This window comes from Martes martes (genome assembly GCF_963455335.1).
Source record: "Martes martes genome assembly, chromosome: 1".
In the NCBI taxonomy this organism is placed as follows: domain Eukaryota; kingdom Metazoa; phylum Chordata; class Mammalia; order Carnivora; family Mustelidae; genus Martes; species Martes martes.
Window position 1 is genome coordinate 93,376,651 of NC_137888.1, and position 27,703 is coordinate 93,404,353.

Consider the following 27,703-nt stretch of genomic DNA (forward strand, 5'->3'; position numbering starts at 1 on the left):
ACCACCATATTTTAACATATTTAGAAATCTGCACATCATAGTTTTCCTACCACTCATAACTGGATAGTGTTAGTCATCTAACTCACTGAAAATAAACTTCACTTACATGGGGAAAAAACAAAATATACTTATCTGGGATTAAAAGTGTTCAGAAATGCATTCAGTTTAAACTACCCTAGGGGCGCCTGGGTGGCTCAGTGGGTTAAAGCCGCTGCCTTCGGCTCAGGTCATGATCCCAGCGTCCTGGGATCGAGCCCCGCATCGGGCTCTCTGCTCAGCAGGGAGCCTGCTTCCTCCCTTCTCTCTCTGCTTGCCTCTCTGCCTACTTGTGATCTGTCTGTCAAATAAATAAAATTAAAAAAAAAAACCTACCCTATTTGTTTATATATTATACTATATCTATAAAGATTATCAACCATTACATATCAATCATGCTCTCTGAAAAGGACTTTCATTTACCTATACTTTGAGTCTCACAATAACCCTTTGAGATGGGTGTAGCAATTCTCATCACCATTTTACAAATGAAGGAGTGGAGCTCCAGAGGGCCATATAATGTCACCAAGTAGGAATGGCTCACTTACTACTATCTCTAAGTCCTGTATTCTTTCTATATTTATCATACTATACTTACTAAGACAAAATGCACATACATAAACACATGAACACACATATATATACATGTTGTTACATGTATATTGAATATGTGTGTGTGTGTGTGTGTGTGTGTGTATGTGTATATAAAACCTGAATCTTGGATAAGAACTTCCAAGTTATTTCTAAGCTGGAACCCAGGAAACTACCAAGACCCATTCCTGGTTTCACTTCATGGTAAAATGGAATCTATATGAAGCAAATCCCATGGTCGCCAGCTCCTTTAGTGAGACATGTACTGTCCTTGCTAGCCTTATTGTCTTGAGCCTATTTGGGCTTTTGGGGGAGTCCTAGGCCACAAGTGACTTTTCCTCCTTTGTTGGAAGAAGTTTTAAAGCACAGTCCCCATTTCTCCTTCACAGTTCCAAGTTCTCATTTCCCATGAGGATGTTTTCAGCAATTTCCAAAGCAGCATTGTCCAATAGAACTTTGTGCAATGCTGGAAATGTTCTATATCTACATTGTTCAATTAAGTAGTCATTAGCCACATATGGCTACTGGGCACTTGAAATATGGCTAGTGTGATTAAAAAATTGAAGATTTAAAGTTAATTAAATGTTAATCTTAATTAATTAAAATTTAAATAGGTACATGTGGCTAATGATACCATATTGGGCAGAATGGTTCTAGACAGTTTAAGATTATGGTTTACAGGGCCCAGAGCATCCCAGCAACAACATTCTTGCAGGATCACTCTGTGAGGGCACAATAGATGTTACGTATTTAGTTATGAATTGTGCCTTAGTTGGTTCTAGATGGGATTTGAAGCAAATTGTTAATATTAGAATTAAGAGGGTATATAGGGATCTTTAAGTAAAAGATAACAAATGAAGGGAAAATATGTTGTGGTAAATATTGAGATAAAAGAACAGAACATTACCACTTGAACTGAATTTGAGTTTCTAAACTTTACATATTGGAACAGGACACAACAATTCAATTCAATATAAAAATTTTCTTCTTGCCAGTACAATTATTAGGGTTACAAGAATCCAATTAATAAAGTTGAGATTTTATTAGGGACTGAAAGAGAAGCAAGAAGAAATACATAGAACATCAGATTTTGTTGCATGTTAGAGTGGACTAGAACTGTAGGACCACCTCTAATGAAATTATCTACTTGACAGAATTGTGAAGATTCAATGAAATTATTGAAAGGACCTAGGATAGTGCCTCACAGTTGATTGATATTAGCACTTTTAATGATCATTTAATTCTGCCTGGATCTTTTTAAGGCCTCTTCCAAGTACCTGTGAGAACATAGGAAAATGCTTAGGATAATTTATTTGAAAAATTATTTTGTTGGGAATAGACCATAGAGGAGGAAGTATAGGCAACACAAAGGCAAGTAGAGAAATGTCATAGCCACATCCCCATTTTCAATTTACTACCATAGGGAGAACTGTTGCTGAGGAAGGTGGGTCAGGTATGTTGGGTCAGACCTCACTGAAACAGTGAGATCAGAGGCAAGAAGAATAGGAAGAAAATGTAGGTAACACAAGTGTTTGTATTTTAGGTATCTGTATCTGTGGCTTTTATTGAATGTACTTTACTGATGCTAATGTTCTTGTCAAAAATAACCCAAGAAAGAAGCAGGGAAGAATATTCGAGTCACCACAAGAGTAGTGAAAAGGACACTGACCTTGGAATCGAGTTAATGGGGTTCCAATTCTAACTTCTCAATCATGAGACTTAGACTAATAATCATCTTTTGGTCCCCAAATTCCCCTTCTTGGAAAACAATGATCTGCATGATGCTGAATGATCTTTAAGGTTATTCCAGCCCTAAAACTCAAGAGCATAATTCTAAATATGAAACCACTTGTGGGCTCTAGTCCTCCAGATCCCATGAAGCTTTGCTGCTCTATCAGGAAAGCCTATTGTTTTAGTCCTCTAACTTGTTTCTGTAATCCTAAATATCAAGTTGTGTGAAGAGTGGTATCTCAATCAGCATGCACAAAAGCAGTTGGTATGGTGGGAGTGAGTGACAGTGGGTGGGTGAACAGATTAAAGAGGAATGGGTTGGAAGAGAGTAGCATGTGTGAAAAAGAAAGTAGACCTTCCTCTTTTGGCATTCTTTTGCTAATTCTCCAATAATAGCGATCCAAAGCCAAATGCCAAAATGAGGGCATGAAAATTGCTTGAAGTTTGGAGTTAAGCAGACCTGAATTTGAATCCAAGCTCTGGATTCAAGACATCTAATTTCATTTTTCTTATCTTTGTGATATTTATAGTTAGCAGCTATTATGAAGATTAAATGAGATAATATTACCCAGCAGATAGTAGATGTTCAGTAAATATTTTCTTAACTTGGCCTCCCCAAATTGGTTCAATTCTTTCCCATTTTACCCATAATATAAAAGACTAATCAAAGAAACAACAATGCAGGGCTGCTTAGAGATCTATATCTAGAGGATGTAAACAATCTGTAGTGGGGAGGGAAGGGTGCTAAAGAGAGGAAAAAACCATAGCCAGGAATAGATAGCCCAGGCTCGCCATTAATGAAGTGTCTTCTTTTGGTAGCCTCACAGTTCTCTGGTTCCTGAAAGCCACAAAAGTGTACATCAGAATAACAACCTAATTGTTTTTCCAACACTTTACCAGTAGGAAGATTCATCGCACAGACAGAAGACATAGAAAGCGGAGCCACACATCCTTTTCCCACCTGAAGTTAGCAAATATGGATTCTGGAGTGACACCCACGCCTTGCCCCTCGACCCAGGAGACCGGAATACCTCCTTCCAAGAGGTGTCGGGGAAAGGCACAGAACCGCAGAACTCAGAGCACCTGTCTCTCCAGCTCGTTTATTCCATCTGATCCTCCTCACAAGGTTCTAACGCAGTTTCTGCCTGCCGGAAGTGCTGGGAAGCAGTGAGCCGCCAGTTCTCCCGCGCTATTAGCTCCCAGCCTCGCCGAACTTTCAGCACCGCGGACAGCGCCCATCCCTGCAGTCCGCTCGCTCTCAGGCCCAGGCTCCAGCCCGGTGCTGCTTTGCTGCCTAGGATGTTCTTCAGGACCCCTTACCCCGGGGGATAGGCGGGTTTACACTCTGTGGTCCTTGGCCAACAGAGGGACTGGCCCCATCACTCCGAAGATCCCATCTGCTCCCCCTCCCAAGTTTTTCCTCTGAATTTGCATCCAGTTCAAGATTCTCAGTTCAGGCAGGACTCTGGAGTCTCGCACAGATAGCGCGGTGAGGAGTGCCAGGAGCAGGGGAGAGAGCCCTGCTGTTCTAGTTTTCCTTCTATCTTTCCTCTGTTTTCCCTTTGCTTCTAGTCATTTGGCGACTTCTATCTTACTTTTCGATCACAATCTAAAATACACGTGGGGGGGGGTGACTCTCGTGAGGGAAGGTTTGGGGCTCCATCACGCGATGCCACACTGCCTTACTCTGGTCCTCTGGATTTGTAAGAAACGGATGTATTTGGGATGGGGGAAGAAAGGAAGCTCAGACGGGGTGAATAAGTGCGGGCGAGAATCCTGTCCCCGGGGCTGCCCTCTCTGGCCAGAGATCTTCCCTGGACATTTCTCCCATCACGTCCTTCTCGCTGCCCCGCCGCGTATCACCACTCTCTGGGGACAGATACCCCTTGTGTAGCGCACCAGCCTGGTCTGGGTATCAGGCTCAGCTGGAGTCCTTTTGAAGAGTTTTGCTCCCAGGTAAAAGGACAGACATTGTCCCCGCCCTCCCCTCGGGCTACGGCCGGAAAAAACGTCCCTTCCTTTCCGTGGGCTCAGTCCGAGGCCGAGAACCTAGCTGAGGGAGCTGGGTGTATGACAAGGCAGGGAGAAAAGGACAGGCCCGGCATCTGTGAAGACCCAGGCGACCCGGACACTGCTCGAAGCTCCCTCCTGTGTCTCACTCCGGCCGCGCCAGGGCTGCATTTGCCCCAACCCCGCCTCCCGTGAATCGGAACCTGGCGTCCCCCGACCCCGGACACTGTCCAGACCCCATTCCGGGCCAGATACAGAGAGACCCCAACCCAGCTCCTTCCTTCTTCCAACGGACCCCTTCCTGGAGGGCGCCCTCAGCCTCCGCGCCATGTTCCTGTTTCCCCTCTCCCTCTGGCTCCGGCTCCCTCGTTCATTCAACAAGAAGCGACCATCCTATTCGTGGGGTTCTAGTTTGGGTGCAGGGTTTGTGGAGGGGGAACAGACTGCGGCGAAGGGTTACGTTAACTCACCAGAGGGCTGGAGGCGATTAACAGGCTGCGGGGACTGGTGGCTAGTCGTCTGCACTTACAGCGCCAGAGTCTGTCTCTCCCACTGTGATGCGGAGTGGCGGTGGCAAAGGAAGGCAGGAGGTAGCCGCTGCTGCTGAACAGCTCCTCAATTATTCAGTTCGACCCCCTCCTCACCTCCCTCCAGGCAGCCTGTCAGTCTTCTCTCCAGCTCGCCTGTCTCCGCCTTCCTGGAGTCACGTGGGCGGCCCATTACATTATTGAGCTGAGGCCTCTCTCCAGACGCCCCCGCCTCCCAGCGCGCACACACGCACACGCGCGCGCGCGCGGAGACACACACACACACACACACACACACACACACACACACACACACACCAGCTATATGCCACTCTCAACTCCTCTGTGGTCTACTGAGCCTCCGGGTGCCGCTTCCAGTATCTGTGGCTGTCCTAAGGCTTAGGGGGCCCCTTGCCTGTTCCCTGCTCTGAGAAAGCAGGGCCAGGCAGAAGTCTGCAGTGTCGGTGTGTTGAGAAGGCATCCTCCAGCAGCTCCACCTTTGCTGGACTTGGCGCTGAACTACGCAGGCTCTCCAGACCTGCTTCCTACCCTCTGCAAGCTTCCCTCCTCCTTTGCTGAGCCTTGCTGCTCTTAAATTTATTCCACTTCCCCAGTATTACTGGAGAGAAAGGATGGGAGAGATTGATTTCATCTCTCTTCCTAAAAAAGATAAGACCCTCCTCCTTCTCCAAAACTCAAGTAGGTCAAATTCATCTTTGGGTTCTCAGCATCTTATGAATGGAAAGACTGTGGGTTTGAGATTTGAAGACCCACCAGGAATTCTAGTCTGGGTGACCTTGGGTTATTTAACTCCTATGCTCTTCTCTCATCTGTGAAATGATCACCTCACAGGACTGTTATGAGAATTCTAAACAATGATGTTCTTGAAATTGCCTAGCACAGTCCTGGACACATACTTGTAACTCAATAAATGAGAGTTCTCCCCTTGCCTCTATTAAAATAAATTTTAGAAAACAAGAACACTGTGATTTGTGCCAGCAGAATGCAAGTATTTTCTATGAAATTGGGGTGGGCATCTGTGAGGTTAAGCTAGAGAGATAACCAGTCTGAAATGGGGCAGGAGAGACACAAGACATATTTTTCATTGGTTCCATTATAGTAAGTATCCCAGAACTATGTTATGACTCAAAAGGATGAGGACTACATTGTACTAACCCAGGCAAGTTTGGTCTCATCAGAGAAAGAATTATTTAACATGCACTGAGTAGACTGATATAGATGGAAACTACCCACATGAATTCTTGCATCTTTGGTCCAAGCCCTCAAAAATACATGGAAACTGATGAAATGTAACTCTCTACCCTTGGAAATAAATTCACTGGACTTGTGTTTCAGAAGAATACTGGCTGACTGCTACCCTCTCCCTAGGATAGAGCTGTTCAAATCTACCTTTAGGTTGCGGATTTTAGTTTAGAGGCTCTGGTTCTCCCCAGAAAACTGACTGAATGGTGCCAGGACAGTCTTGGTAAGTACACCTAGCTCAAGGTCATTACTGTCTTGGATCCAGATCTGAAGTCTTGAGACATCCCCATAATTAAAGATTATGAGAGTCCTGCAGGGTATGTCAGACCTCCTGGGATACCCAAGAAGCTCTGAAATATTGCGGGAAAGTCATAGAGTTAAATAATCAGAAGTTTGGAGTCTTAGTGCATGTTCTGCCTGATACTTATTGTATGGTCTTTGGCAAATCACTCAAGCTTTCAGAGTGTCACCTTTAAAATGGGAATAGAGGGGTTCCTTGGTGACCCAGTTGGTTAAACATCTGCCTTCGGCTCAGGTCAACATCTTCAGGTCCTGGGGTGGAGCCCTGCATAAGGCTCCCTGCTCAGCAGGGAGTCTGCTTCTCTTTCTCTCCCTCTGTCCCTCCCCACTGTTCATTCTTTCTCTCTCTCAAATAAAGAAATAAAATCTTTCAAAAAAATGGGAATAGAATGTTTATCTGCCTTCTCCATGAGATAGTTGTAATACTAAAATGGGATAATGTGTGAGAAGACACACTGTGAAAGGTAAAAAAGTAAACAAATGCAAGCTGTTAATATTATGGACTGAATAAAAAACCCTGAATTTGTATAGATGCATTATGGGCATGATGGGAAGATAGGATTTGTCATAAGATGGGCACCTACTAAGATGTCAATTTATTTCTGTAAATCTGTGTGTGTGCGTGCAACTCAGGGGCTGTGGTGTTTTGAGCATTGTGTTTTTTCCTTTTCACTCTCCTGTGATGGATTGCTGGATTAAATCTCATTTTTTCCCCTGGCCTTTCATTTTTAAAACACCACCAGCCACAGTCACAGGGGTTTTGAGTATTTAATATCTGAGATAAGTTAGTGCTTGTATTTCAGGACAGTAGAGTTTAGATTTTTCTGTCTTCACTAAGTAAAATTGATTTGCGTTAGAAATTCAAAATGGGTTTGATTTCAAAATGAAAAATATTCAGCATCCAGGAGCAATTTCCGGTTATTCATCAGCACCTAAATGGTGATATGAATCTCCAATCCACTGCCAATAAATCCAGTAAAATCCTCACACAAACCAGAAACCTCCGAGGAAGTTCCCCTACCTTTAAGCAGACTCTAGTCCAGTTTTCTGGTTTATTTCCTTTTAATATTCCTTAGAAAGTATCAATCTAGGCCTCTTTAAATTTAGAGAGATCAAAAGACCAGAAGGTGCCAACTCATGCTTCTAAACATATCATTTAAAAATACTGTCCAGGCTAGGTAAAATGCTGCCTCTGACTCCTACCCACTTCTGTGTTGTCACGACAAAACATGAGAAATGGAAGAATAAGCGTGAAATAATTTGCCTCAAAAATGGTGCTTGTATAAGCAGTTACTCTGATGAGTATAAATTTTAGAGAATTTTGAATAGTTTCACCAGAAATTTCTCTGGCACTCTGAGTAATTTTTTTTTTTTGAACCAGTTTTGAATACTCAAATCAACTTTACCCAGCTAAGGGCAGAAAAAGGAGGTTGGGGGACAGATCTTGGATTGGTTGCAATAGAAAGGTTACACCTTAACAATGATTTCTTGATAAGCTTTCCCTTGGGTCCTACTCCTTTACTTATAAGCTCTTATTTTTGCCTGTTGACTGTTGCCTTTATAAGCCAGTAGAGATACTTTTCAGCTGTTGGCAGAGCATAAATGAGCCAATGACTAGAAAGGCAATAGATAAAAATGTGTAGAGTCACACGTAGTAGGAAAAATTGATACATATCTCAGTTCTAGGGTTCAGCAATGATACTACAGAGTGACTGCTAATTAGACCTTGAAAGTATAAATCCTTGTTTATTTATTCCAGTTGGAATATGGGAGGGTTGAATCATTTATTCAACATGTTCTAGACACTTGAGATATGGCCACAAACGATACAGAGATGATTCCTGCTCTCCTTTAACTTACAATCTAAGGGAGAGAGTCAGACTCTAAGCAAGAAAACAAAGAAGTAGAGATAAGTACCATGATAAAAACAAAATGGAGTGTTATAACCAGGAGTAAAGGGGCACCACTGTATTGAATGGTGGGGAACTGACAAAGGAAAATGCAGGGGTCCAGACATGAAAGTGATTACTCTGCAAGAAAGGGGTAATACCCTTTTGTATAAGGACTTTTTTCCAAAATTCTGTGTCATTAGCAGGGTAATCATGAAAATCCTTCATGATAGACCTGCTTGGGTGGATTATGGTTAGGCTATGAAGGAATTGGCTAGATGCCTTAAGAACAATTCCCTGGTTTTTGTCCCATGACTTATGATAATGAGTACCTGATGCTTTCTTCTGGAAGGACTCCAAGTTCATCAATGCTACTGACATTTTCCTCTGAGCATATTTAGAAGCTGAGAAATCAAAAGCACCACAACAGCCTGGTCAGAGGCAGGTCCAAACCCATCCAAACGGAGAGGTGTTTCTGGGTAGCCGGAGGAGAAGAGAAGAGCCCAGTATGTCATAGGCACACGATAAAGGTATATTGGATAAATAACCTGCTGCTAGGATTCTATCAATTGGACTGGGAGTTTATAAGTCAATTAGCTATGAGTAATTATACTTTGGGTATCTAAATTCTAAGAGGAAGAAGGAGGATTCTGTCCTAAGCATGTTCATTTCATTCTTCCCAGATTTACAATGACATACATCACTTTTTCCACTCCCAACCATATGGAGTGAATAAAGTCCTTTAATGATGAAGCTGTGGAGAGGAGTTAGGAGTGTCAAAACAATGGATTTCCCTGACATGGGGGGAAACATTAGAGCAAACACTTCTTTCCATTTGTTATGTTTTCCTTAAATGCATCCACTTTTCTATTTAAATTAATTTAAATGAAGAGGATTCGGTTACTACTTTAAATAGAAAGCTGGTATCAGTTGCCATAAATACAAGATAACCATTTAAATAAACGCAATGAAAATAAAACAATGCTATTATAGTCAAGCTAAATACTATTGCCTGCTTAGAAACCTGAGGCTTGTTTCTCCTTATTAAAAAAGGAAATTAGCAACTGTAGAGAAGTATTAAAGACATATTGACATCAAACTGAGACTTTCTCCATGAAATAATCAGAAAGATTGAAAAACAAATGGAAAATGAATAACTTCTCGCTCTATGATTATACGCCATTTAGTGTTGAGTCCTAGTACCATCTAAATCAGCATTTCTCCTAACTTTATTTATTTATGTATTTATTTATTTAGAGAGCCGAAGCACACAGGCACTCAAAATGGGGAGGGGCAGAGGGAGAGGGGAGAGAATCTTAAGCAGACTCCACCCTCCGGATGCAGAGTCCCCTTGGGCTCAGAGTCCCCTGGGTTGAGAGGGAGGTGTATGATCTCTCCACCAGAGATCATGGACTGAGCCAAAATAAGAGTCAGAGACTTAACTGACTGAGCCACCCAGGTGCCCCTATATTTCTCCTAACTTTGATGTGCATAGGAATTATGTGGGGATTTTGTTAAAAACGTAGAATTGGACTCATTATCCTTGGGTCCACTCAAGGACTTCCATTTCTTTTCTTTTCTTTTTTTAAAAGACTTATTTATTTGTCAGAAAGAGAGAGAGAGCGAGCACAAGCAAGGGGAGCAGCCAGCATGGAAGAAGCAGACTCCCCCCTAAGCTGGGAGCCCCATGCAGGACTTGATCCCAGGATCCTGGGATCATGACCTGAGCCAAAGACAGAGGCTTAACTAATTGAGCCACCCAGATGTCCCAGGACTTGCATTTCTAACACAATTTCAGGAATGCTAGTGCTGTTGGTTCTTCGACCACTCTTTGAGTAGCAAGGACCTAAAATACCAGTGGTGTTATGTGTCTCATGTTTGGGGATATGCTAACTCTTAGCTTATAGATAAGAAAGTGAGGACTTGGAGGTTATGAATAACCTAAGGTCCTATAGTTGGTAGATAAGGCAGGGCTAAAACTCACTTCATGGGCTTCCTGTCTTTCAGCCTAGTATTCTTTCCTGAAAGACCTGTAAAGTCCCTGACTTGATACTCAGGACAAAAAACCACATTTTTCAACGGGCAGTGACAGGAAAGCCAATTTGGATTGCTGTATTCTGTAGGTGATGCTGTGGTAGCAAACATGCCCAAACTGGCATTAGCCTAAAATTAGTTTACTTATTGTTGACATAATGTTTCCACTGTGGGTCACTATGGGCTCTGTTCCATGTAGCCACTCTATGCCCTTTTATGTTGCCCCATTCCAACCAACATGATACTTCAGAGTTCACAGGACCAAAGCTGGAGGACCTTGTACCAGCAACTAAATGCCCTGGCTCAGAAGTGATGCACATCCTCATTGCCCACAACCCATTGGCTAGAACTCACCTGCAATTACAAGGAGAGGTTGGAGAAGAATAATACTTCCATCTGCCTAGAATGAGAGTAGAATCAGATACAGTGAACATTAACAGTCTCTACCAAATAATATAGTTTTTCTATCACTAACAATCCATGATTCTGTCATGTCAATCTTTTTCTTCTTCTCATGATCTCCCCAGGCTAACAGGGCTACCATTAGTCCATTTCTCTCCCAGGTCCTTCTGTATCACATAGAAAGAAAAGAAAGTTTAATTTTAGAGAATGTAGGATGCCAGAGAACTTCAGTGATAGCAGGGGCCTCAAAAGAAAGAGGCCAGTCAGGGAAAGAGGTTACGGTGTGGGAGGGGGAGGGGCAGAGAAAAAGAGAAAGGAAAGGAAAGGAAATGATCATTTCTATAGGGCTTAGAAAATTTTAGACCCTTTATTAGGACATTTATGGATTTTGTCCTCAAAAAATTCCCGTCAGGCTGTTATTAGCCTGTTTTACACTCAAGGAAACAGAGGCCCAGAGGGCTTATATAACTTGTCAAGGTCAACACAGAGAGTAAATCAGAATCAATGCCAGACTGTAAACCTAGAATGTCTCCCACGGAGTCTAAGAAAGTCACTCTTACAGAACAAGGCAAGATTGGTCCTGGAGAATAGATTACTTGGTCACAGTGACATTCGAATTCCTGAGACTTGGCACTGTTGCAGTAGGCATTTGCAGACATACAGCTGAAAGATCCTGATTTCATTGTAGTTACTATGTGGGATTATACAGTCCTCCAGGGAGGCCAAGCTTCTTCTGAGGGGAGACCACTAAGTGGGCCGGGGAGGGGGGGAGATGTAATAGTTAAGGCTAGCATGGATATTGGGGAGTCTTTCTTTTTCTTTCTTTCTTTTTAAAGATTTTATTTATTTATTTATTTATTTGACAGAGAGAGACACAGCGAGAGAGGGAACAGAAGCAGGGGGAGTGGGAGAGGGAGAAGCAGGCTTCCCACAGAGCAAGGATCCCAATGCGGGGCTCCATCCCAGGACCCTGGGATCACGACCCGAGCCAAAGGCAGATGCTTAAAGACTGAACCACCCACGCACCCCTTGAGGAGTCTTTCTCTGGAGCCTGAGAATGATGCGGTCTAGAACTGTCCCATGTGCTGCTGAGGTCATCATGGGAAGGAGCAGGGACATGGGAGTCAGAGCAGTTATTACAGATGTGGCATTTGGCATGTGGCAAATCACTCAAGTTCTCTGAGGTTCAGTATTCCAATATGTAAAAAAGGTCATAATGCCTAACTTCAGAGTTATGATGAAGATTGAAAATAATATACATAAACTGCCCACTGCATATAGTTGCTCAACATCAATGGCTATCGTTAATGTTATTAGTAAAAAGAAGATGAGTGTGAAAGAGACCGAAGAGACTCAACCTCTAATTATTTGAGTAGGTTTAACTATGGCCGTTTCCTGTTCTGAGCCTTCATCTGTTCTTCAGAAAAATGAGGGCATGGAAGCAGATTTCTTCTTCTTCTGCGAGTTCTTCCATAGACTCAAGTCAACGAACCTGGAGTGATGGAGTTCTCCTGCGGAAAGCTAGGGAATGGTCCAGGTGACCGGTCACACCTAGTGCAGCAATGAGAAGGAGAAAAGTTCGTGCTGATTGAAGGAGTCCCTGGGCCCCAGACGCAGTAAACTGCTGCGATTTTATTGCCATTGCCATCAACCAATGACCCATTACAACAACAGGCAATGTAAGGATGATTATGGGTCAAGGGGCCCTCTTTTTAGCCACCTTTGCATGTAAGAAAGTCACATTATTAACAGAGGCAGCAGCCTCAGCAGCAGATTTGAATACAAAACAATCAATAAACACCAGAGAGAAATACAGGAAGAGGAATGAAGCTCACACTAACGGGATTGTAAGCTTGCTCCAGTCTCTGCAACCCTTGCTATTGCCACCATGCAAAGGATGCATTTTATCGGTAGTGGGTCAAGTATGTCCACAGCACATTCCCTTCATGAAATGGGCAGGCAAACCACTACACTCTGAGTAAACATCCATCGTGTAAAACAGTGATTATTTTATTGTCAGCCTTTTAAAGATATGTATTCACCTGCTATGTAGGTGTTTAATTCAATGACTTTTAGAAAATGAGAATATTTTATTCCATTTACTCATTCCTTAAAGCTCTTAAGAAGACCAAAGACTCTGTAAAGCATTCAAGCACAGTAGATGAAAGCTATGAGATAATTTAGAAAAGGCAATGCAGCTCCAGTCTTCATCTCCTCCAGGTCCTAGTGGAGGAAGGCCTAAGTCAATGACCACAGATACCTGTTTTCAGAATCCCCAGGGAGGGAGAATTTATAGCCTGACTGCCCGACTCCCTCTCCTTCAACAAAATGTTATAGTGTTCAGTTATCCTTGCATTAAGGCTTTCTATGTCCATCATATCAGGTACAGGGGTGCCTATAAGTTGACTCAAGCAAGAGTCAGTATGTTCAAGTGCTTGGAGGACTGCAGCCCTCTGTCTTCAGATTCGGTGATCACCCTAGGCACTGGCCCTTCATTCTGTGTTCAGATAGGTTTGGGACACCTTCTCCATGTGGCTTGGGGGAACTACTGATGAACTTTCAGATCCTGAAATATGAGTTAGCCTCTTGAACCAAGTCTTTTTTATTTTTATTTTTTGACTTAATTCTTTTAGAACAATTTAAGATTTACAACAAAATTGAGAAGGAGGTATAGAGATTTCCCTTATAACCTCTGCCCCTACATATGCATAGCCTTCCTCATTGTTAACCTCACTCACCAGAGTGGTACTTTTTCTTTTTTTAATCAAGGATGAAGCTACACTGACATATCATACACTGACAATCACTTTAGGTGATTACCTAAAGTCCATAGTTTACCATGGGATTCACTCCTGGTATACCCTCTGTGGATTTGGATAAATGTATGATGACATATATCCATCACTGTAATAGCATACAGAGTAGTTTTACAGCCCTAAAAATTCTCTGTGCTCTATTCATCTCTTTTTGGGACCAAGTCTTGAACCAGACGCAAGTTCACTGCTTTCTAGGTTCTGACCCTACTGGCTTCCCTTTAAATGATCTAGCCAAGCCTTGTATTATTGCATAGGAGATACACCAAATTGTTCCTTGTTTTGATCTGTTTATATATCCATGTTCAATAGAGGCTTGAATCTCTATTGAAATGGTGAGAAATAACTCTTGCTCTCTTTACCCCTACCTTGTCCTGATAAGTAATTGCAAAGGTTTGCTTCATCTGGGAGGTTTGTTTCCAGTCTTGGTCTTCTTATTCCCTGGAATCTCCCTCTTCTGATATGAAGACATGATGATGAAGATGATGATGATGGCAGTGCAGTAACAGTGTTAATGCCTTTCCTCCCACTCCCCAGTACCCCAAGCCCCCTATCTGGGCTGAACCAGCTGCGGCTCTTTTCACTATGTTTAGTCTTGGAAACCTTTGTACCAATTAATGTATCATCCGAAAGAGTTCTTTAAGCTATTGTGGGAAATGAGACAAAATTAATCCCATCTCACAAAAGATTAAAGACTGTAATTGTTTTGTCCAGAACAGTTGCTGATATTGGCTGGTTTGACAAGCAAGTGCCCATCTCTTCTGAATTCTGTAAGTAGCTTAATATCCCAAATTCTTTGCTATGATCTCTGTATTAAACCTGGGCCAATGTCACACATGCCAGTGTTTTGGCTGGTTTGAAATTCTCATAAAACAAGAGAAAAATGGTCAACATGAAAGAAAGGTCAAGAAAGGCACATGACCTCTGGGATCTGAGACAGGTGTATGTCTAGTTAAGGGAATAGCACTAAGGATTGTGAGAATCATATCCTTTCCCCGTGTTGGGTAAGTGAATTACAAGATAAAGAAATCCTAAATTTTGTGTATTGTGTTTATGTCAGGGGTAAAATAATCTTCAGTGACATGAGATAAGGAAATGACTGCTATGACCTAAAGCCTTCCCTGATAAGACTTGGGCTGGTTTAACACAGTTACTGGAAGAGACGTTTATTTGGGCAAAATGGGAAGATGCAAGTAAAAAATCATCTTTTTGGGTAATTTCAGCCTGGTTGAGAAAACCAGAAGATTTTTAAAAATGAAAGGGACGCCTGGGTGGCTCAGTTGTTTCAGCGTCTGTCTTTGGCTCAGGTCATGATCCCAGGGTCCTGGGATTGAGCCCCTGAGTCGGCTCCCTGCTCCCTGCTCAGCATGGAGTCTGCTTCTCCCTCTGCTCCCCCCCTCCATCCCCTGCCCATGCTCTGTCTCTGTCTGTCTGTCTGTCTCTCTCTCTCTCTCAGATAATTAAATAAAAATCTTTTTAAAAAGTTATAAAGGCTAACACATGTTGGGTGCTGACTTGATGGGATTTAAGAAAGACAGTAGTCTTTTGGGACCAACATGGACCTTTGTGATAAAAGAAAAAGAGGAAGAACAGAATTCCTAAAATTGAATTGCTTAGTAGAACTGAGATTTTTTTTTTTTAAATATAGACCCTAGGGTGACATATATGAATGAAGAGTAGGTAGAAGTGAGGGGCTGTTGGTATCCAGCAATTTAGTTGGCCTTGCTGTGATCTGAAGTAGAGTGAGCAGTAAGGAGAAGGTGGCTGTGATTTGGCCTCTGCAATCTTTCTTGTGAATGGTTTTCTAAATGGAAGGCTCATGTAACTGAAAATTTTGGGACTAAAGATACAGCCAGGTTCAGGTACTGAAAGACCATCACAAGGTGTTTGTCTGCTTGTTTCTGAGTTAGCTTCTGCCTCAGCCAAGCTCTCCTCAAAGGTGGCAAATGACTACCACCGGCCCCAAGCTCACTTTTTTTTTTCTTTTTGGTAAAAAGGCTAACAATTCCAGTGGAAGGAAAGTATCTATTTTTTAAAAAGATTTTATTTATTTATTTGAGAGAGAGAGAGAGAGAGAATGAGAGAGAGTGAGCATGAGGGGGGAAGATCAGAGGGAGAAGCAGACCCCCTGCGGAGCAGGGAGCTTGATGCTGAACTCCATTCAGGGACTCCAGGATCATGACCTGAGCTGAAGGCAGTTGCTCAAGAAACTGAGCCACCCAGGTGCCCCGAGAGTAACTATTTTTAATAGTTCCAGCACAAGTCCCAGGGTTGATTCTCATTGGACTGACTGATGTCATTTGCCCATTCCTTTACTAATCATTAAATTCAGGGACATAGAATGTGCTAATTGGCTGATTTATGCCCAGTGCCCACTATAGTTTTAGGAGAAGAGATTAGAACCATATAAACTACATGGGCTTGGAGTGGGGAAAAGACAGTTATCAGGAGAAAGTAACAGATTATAGGTAGGTGAGAACAATGGAGAATTTTCCACACTTTATTGCCTATAGAATCCTTTTTCCTTGAGATTACTATTCAGTAGAACATACTTGGGTAAATGCAGTCTCAAGTGATCTGATCCCTAAAAAATGTCTCATAATTGGTCTTATGCCAGAAATTCTTAACTGACCCCATTAAAGTTGTTTGTAAATAAAGGTGACAAATGCATTGTGGGGTTTTTATACCCCTAGGGCCTGCCATATTGACAGTGATAGTTGTGATTAAATTTCTTCTTAAAAGAACCACTCTGCATTTGTTCAGTACTGTACATTTTATCAAAGTTTACCCCCACATACCATCTCATTAGTGCTTAGATGTTATTAAATGTAATTAATTACTCAATGACCACAGCTACCAGACATCAGTCTTCTTGTTATTAGTTTTCAAAATATCACACCCAATTCCCAGCTCCCTTTAACTCTACCTGTCACCTTGCTGGACTCAAAAACTCTTAATGAAGATGTTAGGTATGCTAATTGACTTTGCCTTAGTGAAAATATCTTTCATTTTAGTGCCATAAGAAATTAGCAGAAGAAAAGGCTGCTTGGAGGGAGAAGGCTGGCAAACAGCACCCACTTTTCAATCTGAAAAGTGACAGAAAGCAATGGTCCAGGCCCCAAGGTATTTAGGTTTAAGAGCAGTGGCATTGACATGGCCTAGTTGGAGTTGTCACTGAACTTCGGGCAATTCATTTTTAACCAAGAATGTATAAATGTATTTGAATATACATTTGAATGAATGAGGATAAATGAGTGAGGATGTATTTGGTTGTAAGTAAAGGAAAGTCCAACTCAAATTGACTTAAAAAACTGACTTAAAAATAAAAAAAAATTTATTGACTCATATAACCTTATGTCTGCCTTAGAGTCTTAGGACAAGAATGGATGACTGGATAGATAGATAGATAGGTAGATAGATAGATAATATGTAAGGTAGAGTGCAGCATTTGTTTGATTCAATGGCTTACCACAGTCATCAAAAAGAGCTTAACATGGCATCGAAAAGGCTTTATATCTGCTCCATAAGCCATCAAGAAGGGGAGAGCATGTCTTCCTATCTCATGAGACCCTAGAAAATATACTCTCCAGTTTCATTGGCCTGGAATAGATCATATACCCCTTCCTGATCAAAAGCTCTAACCAGATATTTGGATTATGCCAATCGATATTCTGTCCCTGCAGTCAGATGTGGGGTTGACTTACTCTGAATCATATGTGGGCTGAGTGAACCGGGTTGTTATCAAGGAATGGGAGTCAAATATAGGGGATGAAACTTCAAACAAAGCCCATTAGAGTAGGATTATATTATTGTATACTCTCCCTCCACCCAATCTTTCTTACCTTTGAGATATTATCTATTTATCTTCATTCTACAAAGCGTTTCAGGCTGATGTGGGCCATCTATAGGAAGGGGTTGAGGATAACAGAGAGAGAACAGAATTTGGAATTCATTGATGCCACATCCCACCTCTGTGACCTTGGGCAAGTCCCATATTTTATATCTGAAATTCGGTCTCTCTCATTGGATAAATGAGAATAATATTTACCCTTTTTACCTCACAAGGTTGTTGCGATCAAAGAAAAGATTACAAACTTATAGCATTTTCTAGTTTACAATGCAAATGTAAGTTGTTAATTTTTTTATGGCTGTCATCATTTAATGAGGAATAGAGATTTCAGAGCAATCACTCAGAGCAGCATATTTGCTTTGGAAAATGTTCTATCCTAAACCTTCAGTTGCCGAAAAAAGCAGCAGCAGTGGCTTTTAGATATATGGTGCTGAGCACGGAAACAATGACTTTGGAATAGCTGGAGAAAGACCAGATGGATGCCTCTGTGATCAAATGAGTTATTTTTAGAAACACGTTCAGTATCCTAGGACAGTGTCATGTGGGGAGAAATTATGCTCTCAGTGTAAAGTACTGTACTAGTTATTCCTCTTGGAATATCCAGAGGTAAAAAACATGAATTTTGGAATAGATAGACACAATAGTGTGGTATAACCAGGAACAATCATTAACCTCTTCGATCCTTAGGTTTCTCATATGACAAAGGAGATAATGACACTGGCCTCATTATATTTGAAAGACATTATGTAAGTTGCTGACTATGTAGTGCCAAATGGTGCCTGGCACATAGTAGCTGCTTACTAAGTGGTAATTCCTCAGGCTGCCTGTAACTGGTAAATTTACAAGTGGGTAATAACAGGAGCACCTTACCTCTGAAGCTTTTTCTTTAAACCTCAGAAGTCCATAAGTATTTTAGATAGAATTCCTTATATTTTTAATCCTAAAAAATGATTAGGAGATGACATTAAGACATTTAAAAATGGTGATTTCCAAACTTCTTAAAGTGCCTTAGCATTCTTGGCTTAATGTTTTCAAGCTGATTTCTTACCAAACCCCTTACCAGAGGGATTTGGGTATAAAATACAGATAGTCATCCATTAATTATTAATATGTCAATTTATAGATCTACTTCTCACCTTTTAAAATTTGGAAAATCAATTTTTGTGTTTACATACTGGAAATTCATGCTGATCAGTATACATGTGAATTAATAGTTCAGCGTTGGTTAATATTTGTAATTGTGACTCTCAAGATATTGTTAGTATCTCTGAATTATCAAACATAGGCAGGGTAACATTCAGAACAGCCTTAGGGGTAAATGCACTTGTTCCATTTTAAACTCTTTGAAATCTGTATTTATGGCACAAATTCTATCTTATCACTAAACATATTTATAGGTTGAACTTGAGAACTTTGTTTCTGGACTGGAAATAATAGAGAAATAGCAATCTAATTGGGAATTCTAAGTAGACTTTGTACTCTAATAAAAGCTGTAGCTGTTGTGCAAATGAATGGAAGTTCATGTTTAAGAATGATTAAACATTTATCAACAGTAATAATAACCAAATACTGTGGGCTAGTAGAAAGATCACAGACTAAGAATTAGAAGGTGTAGGTTCTAAACACGAAGTATCTTCATAACTTTGGGGAAATCACTTAACCTCCCTGCCTTCAACTCTGTTATCTGTAAAATAAGGGAGGTGTACTAGATGATTGCTGAGATGACTTTAGCTCTTAACATTTTATATTTCTCTTCTAATATGTAATATGTACTTTTTTTAAAAAGGTTTATTTATTTTAGAGAGAGAGAACAAGAAAGCATGACCAGGAGGGAGAGAAACAGGCCCATGTGCAGGGCTTGATCTCATGACCTAGAGATCGTGACCTGAGCTGAAGCCAAGAGTCAGACACTTAACCAACTGCACCACTCAGGCACTTGTACTTATTAAAGAACCAAATTAGATTACATTTGGAAAACAGGGAGTAGTCTATAGCAAATTTATTAACAGTTACTGCCTCAAAGTCATTATTTTTAATCTTAAGCAAGACATTGTAAAAAGAATCACTGTTTAAAACTTGAGTAAGGACTGGGGCACTTGGCTGGCTCACCTGGTAGAGCATGTAACTCTTGATCTCAGGGTCATGAGTTCAAACCCCATGCTGGGCATAGAACTTCCTTTAAAAAAATAAATAAAATATAAAAATTTTAAAAAAACTTGATTGAGGACCGATCTCAGGGAGTAAACTTCAAGTGTGTAATTCATTATTACTTCTGAGATTGAAGTACATTATTGAGTACTTATACTCAATAAGTACACTATTGAGTATACTATAACTTGACAATTGATATATAAATAGGCCAATTTTGAGCTAATTTGCTAATAACCTTCCATTATTAATACATATTACCTAAAATATAATCTCAATATAAGTGAATAACTTATCTTTTCAACCTTGATATAAGTGAATAACTTCAGTTATAAACACTGTTATCTATTTTATATGCTGTTACAGCAAATGTCCATCAACTGGCTAAAATTCATTAATAATCCTCTAATCAGTATTTGTGCATTTGTTGACAATCTGCTTACATCCTCTAATGGCCTGTTCCTTATTTAACAATTAATCATAAAAATACTTAGCACAACAAAAAATATTTAAAATATCCAATTATGATAATCACTGGGATCAACAAACATTGTTGGATGTGTAAACAGCCGTCAGTTAAGACAGCTTGTGTACAATTCTGAAAAGCCAGTGTTGATAGAGGTTAACCTGTTGGTGGACTTTGGTCATGGTATGTTCACTCAAGCTAACGTAGTATTTGTGATGGAGACTCCCCCAGGAGTAAATGTAGCAGCATCAATTTCAGCTGATTAGATTGCTGCCTTATATATGCATCAGCAAATAACAATTTAAGGAGACAGCTGACATGGTAGAGGAGCTAGAGATCAGACACAATGAAGAATGTATTAAGCAATGGGAAGTCAAGTGATGCTCAATCTATGTCAAGCCACAAAACTGACATGATTGTTGAGGTAAAGAAGACATGCTGTGACCCTTACTATAACATGAGGCTTTGTTAGAGAAAGAAAATGTGGATTTATGTGAAAGCCGAAAAAAGGGAAGCTTTAATTATACTTACTGCAGTGAATAGCTAAATACAGAAATATCCTTGGGGTTAGTCTAAATTGAAGAAAGCACTTATTATTACTCACATGGCCTTTTGTATGTTAATTTCAAAGTGCTCTTAGGCACGAACATGTTAATACTATGGCTCTCGTTATAGAAAGAAAAACAGTCTTTCAGGATGGTTCAGGCAAACAAGTAGGGACCAGTGTCAAACCAGGTGTGTCTGACTGTCTGATAACCTGACAATAACAAGAACCACCAAACTGAAATCATCATAAAGAATAAGGAAATTTACCAATAATCCAGAGGTAGGTACTATCTATGCCAACTAAATTCATTTACTCCATCTTTATTTTTCTGCTGTTTTCTTGGTTCTTCTCTCCCCTCTGCATGGTAGCTTCATGCTGGTATTGAGGTGTTGCCCTAGAATTAAACCTCCTATCTACCAATAGGGAATACAAAGGTAGACCAATAGAGTATTGCTTCCAGGGACTTCCTTCTAGAAGATCAAGGAATAACTTTTTACAGAAGCCATGAGAAAACATTTTTTTCCTAATTGATCTAATTGATAACCTGTGACTAGTCTGGAGCCAATTATAGCAAGAAAGGTGGGATGGTCTTAAGTGAATTGAGCCCACCTTTAGGGCTAAATGTGTGCACAGCTTCTGTCAATACAAAGGCACTGTGTGTGTGAGGAGTGGATATCTGAGTAAAATCAGGGTTCTATTAGGGAAGCAGCAGAAAGAGAAGAATGAATGCCCAGACACCAGTCTAGGATCTTTCTTCACTAGCTGTATGAGATTAGGCAAGCCAGCTAGCCAGTTCAAGCTTTATTTTCCTTATCTGAATAACAGGGGCTACTCACCTACTTGATATCCATTTTCTCTTTCCTTAGTAATAATAGTGCCTTTCTGTTCTGATTGGAAAATTGCCAGCTAATGTCTATGTTTTTTGGTCTACTCTGTCTCTGAGGCTATTGCGAAATCTTAAAAGCTGAACTGACAACTGATGTGTGACTTTCTTGACTTTCTCTGTTTTATCTCGCTCCCTACCTTGAAGCAGGTTGTAATCATTAGAGCCCAGGCAGCCATTTTGGATCAGGAGGGGATTTGAGAATGGAGACCATGTGCAGGGGCAGAAAAGCAGAAAGATAGAAGAATGCTGGGTCCCAGACTTCCTACCTAGAGTTTTCTTTTGTGTGTGAGAAAAATTCACTTATAAATTTTTAAAGCCACTCTTATTTGAAATATTTGTTGTTAGTGGTAGAATACATTACTCAAATGATCATCTCCAATAATCAGTGTATATTAATTTTTGTAGACCTCACTTTGGTAAGTCATGGCCACTCAGATGGATGATCTGTCAAAGCTTCCATATGTCTGTGCAAAAAAAAATTGTTCTCTTCCAATGGAATAAATTTATAATCAAATTAAATTATCATGCTTTGTTTTCATTTCACAGATGAGTAGTTGAAAAATCAGAGCATGCACAAAAGGCTGTGAATTTATAGAAAAAAATGAGTAGAATTTCTTTTCCATATTGCTTCACTCTGCAACAATCTGCATCAGAATTCATGATTTATACTTCAGCACCAATTTTTCATGGAAAATTGCATCATTTTGGAGAGGAGTACTTCTGTGAACTAAGTGTAAAACTAAGTGAACAGTTCTTAAAATATCTTAAGTCATATTAAATTTGAACTGCTGTGAAAGTATGTCTGGAACTACTCAGTGATGGCAGAAATGACTAAACGCTTTGATTAGAAGTTGTCTGTGTTTATGCCAGGGGTTATTTGTGGAATTTTTTTTTTCTGGAAAAATTACATTAAGAGATATTTGCATTCAGTTTTTCTTAAAACATCTTTTCTTAAACATCTAAATAGATAGTATCTCAATGGAGTATGACTTATACTTTCTTTCGTGTCTCCATATTCAGAGATAATGGCACTCACTGATGCTTGCTCTTGCTTCCAACTTGTAATCTGTACTCTGTACTATGGTGTCAGTACCTGCCTGTGGTTCCTTTGGCTTTGGACAATCTCCTCTCATTTTTCGCTGAGCACTCTTGTATTCTTCTTTTTCTTTTTATAATTTCTCTTTTGATTTTGGGAGTTGATATTACCTTAAGTGAAATCATCACCCTTTAGCTCCATTGAATTTCCCTTTCACCATCCTTCCAGCCACACCCAATTAATTCCTAGGCCATATTTTTGAATGGATAAATAAATTGTTTAATGATTCTTCTTTTGATTTAAGATGGTGGCCTGAGTAAATGGGGCAGGGAAGGCTTGGGGCTGGGGAGGAAGCCAAGGAAGGACTGAGAAAGTGATAGTAAAATCTAGCCCTTGGTTTTAGTTTTAAAACATTGTATACCCTTTAGGTTTTTATTTAGACACATCATCAGGGTCTGGATCTCATTTATTTAAGCAATCATTTATAAAGCCTGTATGTACTGTGTGACATGTTAGTTTTTAGGAATAAATGGATAAGATCTTGGGCTTCCAGGAGCTTACTCTCTAACTGAGGAGGCAGAAAAGTACACTGGAAATTATAGTACACTCTGGTGGGTGCTATTGAAAAGCCCTAGGATAATCAGGGATTGCCTAAAACAATCATTAGTGTTTACGGCTTTCATTTCATGAGCTGGCCTGGAAATAAAGTAGGGGTTGATCAGCTAGACAGTAATGATCAGACAGTATTTATAAGTCCCTTTCACCTGCTGAAGACCTTTGCCTTAAACTTCGTGTGGTTCTTAGAGTGGCAGGGTCTACCATCCACAGAGGCAAGAAGCCAGGGCTCGCTGTCCTTGGTGCTGGAACAGATATTTCTGTGTGGGTAAAATAGATTGTAAAAGTGGCACTGGTTTCTAAAATTGGGGGAGGGGGATAGAAATGAAGACTTTCATCTAGAGGAAAGGCTGAGCAAAGGGTAGGCGGACTCCATTTGGACTAATAGAGAACGAAGTGTTTATGAGCAGTCATCACTGAGGACAGCACAGGTCATGCATTGTTTAATTCCTTATGTGATTCATTGACTCCAAGAAAGGCTCAGTACACTAGTGTGGGGGAAGCACAGTGAGTGTAGGTGCTCTCTGCCCCCATGTCCTGTTGCAGCAAATGTCATGGGTATGTGTAGGCAGCCGGGCTGTGGGTGTCTGGACACATAGTTCAGCAGCTGTTCCTGGACAACTTTTCCCAGCAGTTATTGTCAGGGTTGTGTCTGTGACTGTATTTACAAATGCACCACTTCCAGGGACACACTTAAAACATGTTTAAACATGGGACTTTTTTCTATACCTTAGTCATATGATGTCTAGATTTTTCTGTCCCAAAGAGTTTGTATCTGTTACTTTTTCAAAAACCAGTGTGGAGGCAGCATAGTGTGGCAGAAAGCCAGAGAGGCCTGGAAGCTCAGTTTATTAATGTGTCAGATATATGACTTTGGGGAAATTAATTCTGTAAACATTGGCTTGCTAATCTATAAAATGGGGTAAGAAACTTAACTTACAGAATTGTGGTAAGGCTTTACATGTAAAGTGCAAGCACAGTTCAAGACAGATAGTAGGTGCCTCATAAATGGTGGTTATTAAACTTAAATATTACTATTTACAGTAAGGTTTTTTTTTCTCTTGGAGGTGGGTGTGTGGGCAGAGAAGAAGATATTATCTCTCAATAGGAGCCAATGCAGTCTCACTACAGGTAGGCCCAGAGCATGGTCATTTCCCCCTTATTCTTGCTGAGAAAGAAGCTGTATGATAAAGTGTATGGCACAGGCTAGGGCAGTTAAGAATGAGGCTTTGAGAGCTTTGAAGATAAATTTCCTATCCAGGGTAGTCGAATGGATTATCCACTGTTCATGAATTTCCTTTTCTTCTCTTCACTCTGGAGTACAGAATTAGTTCATCATATATACTCCCAAGTTCATGCCTCACTGTCTCCTAAATTCATGCCTCATTCTCAACATTGGTTCATAGAAAACCCTTCCTTTATTTATACTTTATTTCAATATTAACTCCCATATCCCTCTAAACTCAATCTGTCTTTCCTCCTTCACTCAAAGGACCCATTCTTGCTTATTTTATGAAGGCCCATTTTATTATTCATATGCCTATGTACACATAGGTGTATAAATAAAATACATACTATTGTGTATTTTAAGTGTACAGAAATGGCATTTTGTCAGAAATGTTTTTTTGACATTTTGTTCTTTAATTTAAAATTCAGAACCATGTTTTGAGCTTTGTTGTCATTTCAATATGCAGACCCAGTTCATTCTAGCAGACACCTGCCTAGGTTTCCTTCTTATATATCCACTTCATTTTACTTATGAAATCCCCTGGTGTTGAATCTTATTCTTTATTGTTTCAAACCACACTCCAATTAATATTAATTTATATGCTTTTCTGTGCATTTGTTTCTGTGGTTATACATCCAGGAGTAGAATTACAGAGCTGTCAAGCGGGCTTTGTAGGCTCGATTGCTTTATGGAATGGCTATTCTAATTTGCCTTTCCACCAGCATTGTAAAAGAGATTCTGTTTTCACACATCCTCATCAGCACTTGAAATTATCTGTTTTTTGCCAACATGATGCATACAAAGAGGTATGTTTCTATTGTGTTATTTGAATTTCTCTGGTTACTGGTGAAGTTGAACATTTCTTTACGTGGTTATTAAGTAATTGTGCTTCTTGTGAATTGGTTTTCTTATTTGACCACTTTAGTGTTTGCTTACCGTTCTTCGCATTACAAAATTCTTTGCATATTTTAGATCTTGTCAGTCATGGACATTATAAACATTTTTTCTTAGATAGTTATATAACTGTAAATTTTGTTTATAGCTTCTCTGTAAAGAGCAAAAACCTTTTGGATGAGGTAGTTGAATTTAGCAAAATTTTCAGGTTGGGCTATATCTGGAATATGACACATGCAAATTTTGCCAAACCTAAGTGTACAGCTTAATGGTTTACTACTAAGTGAACACTCTTCTCTGTTCACTTTCAAGACAAGAATAGAAGATTAAGAATATATGTCTCCCTTTTGCTCTCTTCTCTTTACTACCCTTTGTTTCTGCCTTAGTTATCTATTTCTACATAACAAATTATCCCAAACTTAGTGAGTTAAAATAATAAACATTTATTATCCCACAGGTTTTGAATGTCAGAACTCTAGGGGCAGCTTAGCTTGGTGATTTGAACTCAGACTCTCATGAGACTGAAGTCAAGATGTGGTCAAGGGCTATAGTCATCTAAAGGCTTTATTAAGACTGGAGGATCTTCTTCCAAGAAGGCTCATTCATATGACTTGACTGGAGTCCTTAGTTCTCTTGGCTATTGTAAGAGGCCTCATTCTCTCACCGTGTGAGCCTTTCAAGCTCCTCAGAATGTGTTAGCCTCCTTTGCCAGAGTGGAGGTGGTGGAGAGAAGAAGAGAGGGTGAGAAGAAGATCTATAGTGCCTATTTCTGACCTACTGTCTGAAGTCACACACTGTCATTTTCACTTTATCCTATTTGTTGGATGCTGGACTCTAAGTCCAGCCCACACCTCAAGAAAAGATAATTAGACTCCACTTCCTGAAGCGAGCAACATCAAAACATTTGTAGATACACTTTTTAAATCATCACTATAGTTACCTTTACTTCTAACATCTTTGAATTTTTCTTCTCAGTGAACTTTAAAGAAATAGAGTATATTCTTTTTTATCTGGCTTCTTTCACTCAGAATTACATTTGTAGGATTCATTTTTGAGCATAGCAGTATGCTATTCATTTTAATTTCTGGATAGCAGTCTAATATCTCACAGCTGATGTATTTGTAGGCAGGGGTTGATTTCAGTTTGGGACTATTACAAACAATAATGCATAAATACCCTTGGACATAACTTTTGGTACACATGTGCATGCATTCCTGATGGATATGTACCTTGGAGTGAACTGCTGGGTCATAGAGTATGCATATATACAACTTTGGTAAATGAGGCCAGAGTTTTTTAAAGTGGTTTTATCAATTTACATTCTTACCAGCAGTGTATGAGAGTTTCAGTTACTTTACATTTTTGTTAGCACTAGGTATTATCAGTCTTTTTTATTTTAACTCTTCTAGGAAATGTATAGCAACATCTCATTTTAGTTTTAATTTGTATTTGTCTGATTTCTAATGAGATTGAACTCCTTTTCATTTCATTGACCATTTGGATAACTTTTCTTATATATTGTCTCTTCAGGTATTTTGTTCATTTTCCTATTGAGTTTTCTTATTTCTTATTGATTTATGGGAATTCTTTATAAATTTTCATTTCATGAATTACAAATATCTTTTTCTACTTTATACTTCCTTTTTTCACTCTTTTAATGGCATCTTTTGATGAACAGAAGTTGTTGACTTTACTGTACTTCAATTTATCAATCTTTTCCTTTGTTATTAATGTTTTTGTACCTGTTTAATCTTTCTCTATCTCTAATATGAAGACATGAGTCTATATTACCTTTGTTAAGTTGAAATGTTTTATCTTCTACAGATAGATTCTCAACTCACGTGGCATTAATTGTTGTGTAAGGTGAAGTAGAGATCAATTAATGTCATTCAAATAACCAGTCGAGTCAGCATTGAAAGATGGCCTTTTCCCACTACTCTGCAGTACCACCTGTGTAAACACTTCACAGATCCATGTGGTTGTCGCTCTGTTTCTACACTCTGTTCATTTCATTGATCTGTTTGTCTATTCCCAATCAACTCTGCTCTCTATTAAAGTTATATCTTCACATGTCTTGAATTTATTCATGTACTTCCATTTTTCCTTATTATTTAAGATTTTTGCCCATTCATGACCCTTCACATTTCTTTATTAATTTTGGAATCATCTTGTCCATTTCCATAGAAAAACCTACTTAGGATTTCAACTGGAGTTTTCACTTACTTAGGTTTCTTTTATTTATCTCAGCAATTCTTTAGAGTTTTCTGGTAGAGGTTCTGTGCATCTTTTGTTAAATTTATTCCCAGGGAATTGATATTTTTAATACTATTATGAAGATATTATTTTCTAATTTTTTGTTTATGTATAGAAATACTATTGATTTTTTAATATTGACTTGGGATCCAGTAATTTTGCTAAATTAAATGAGTAACTCTAA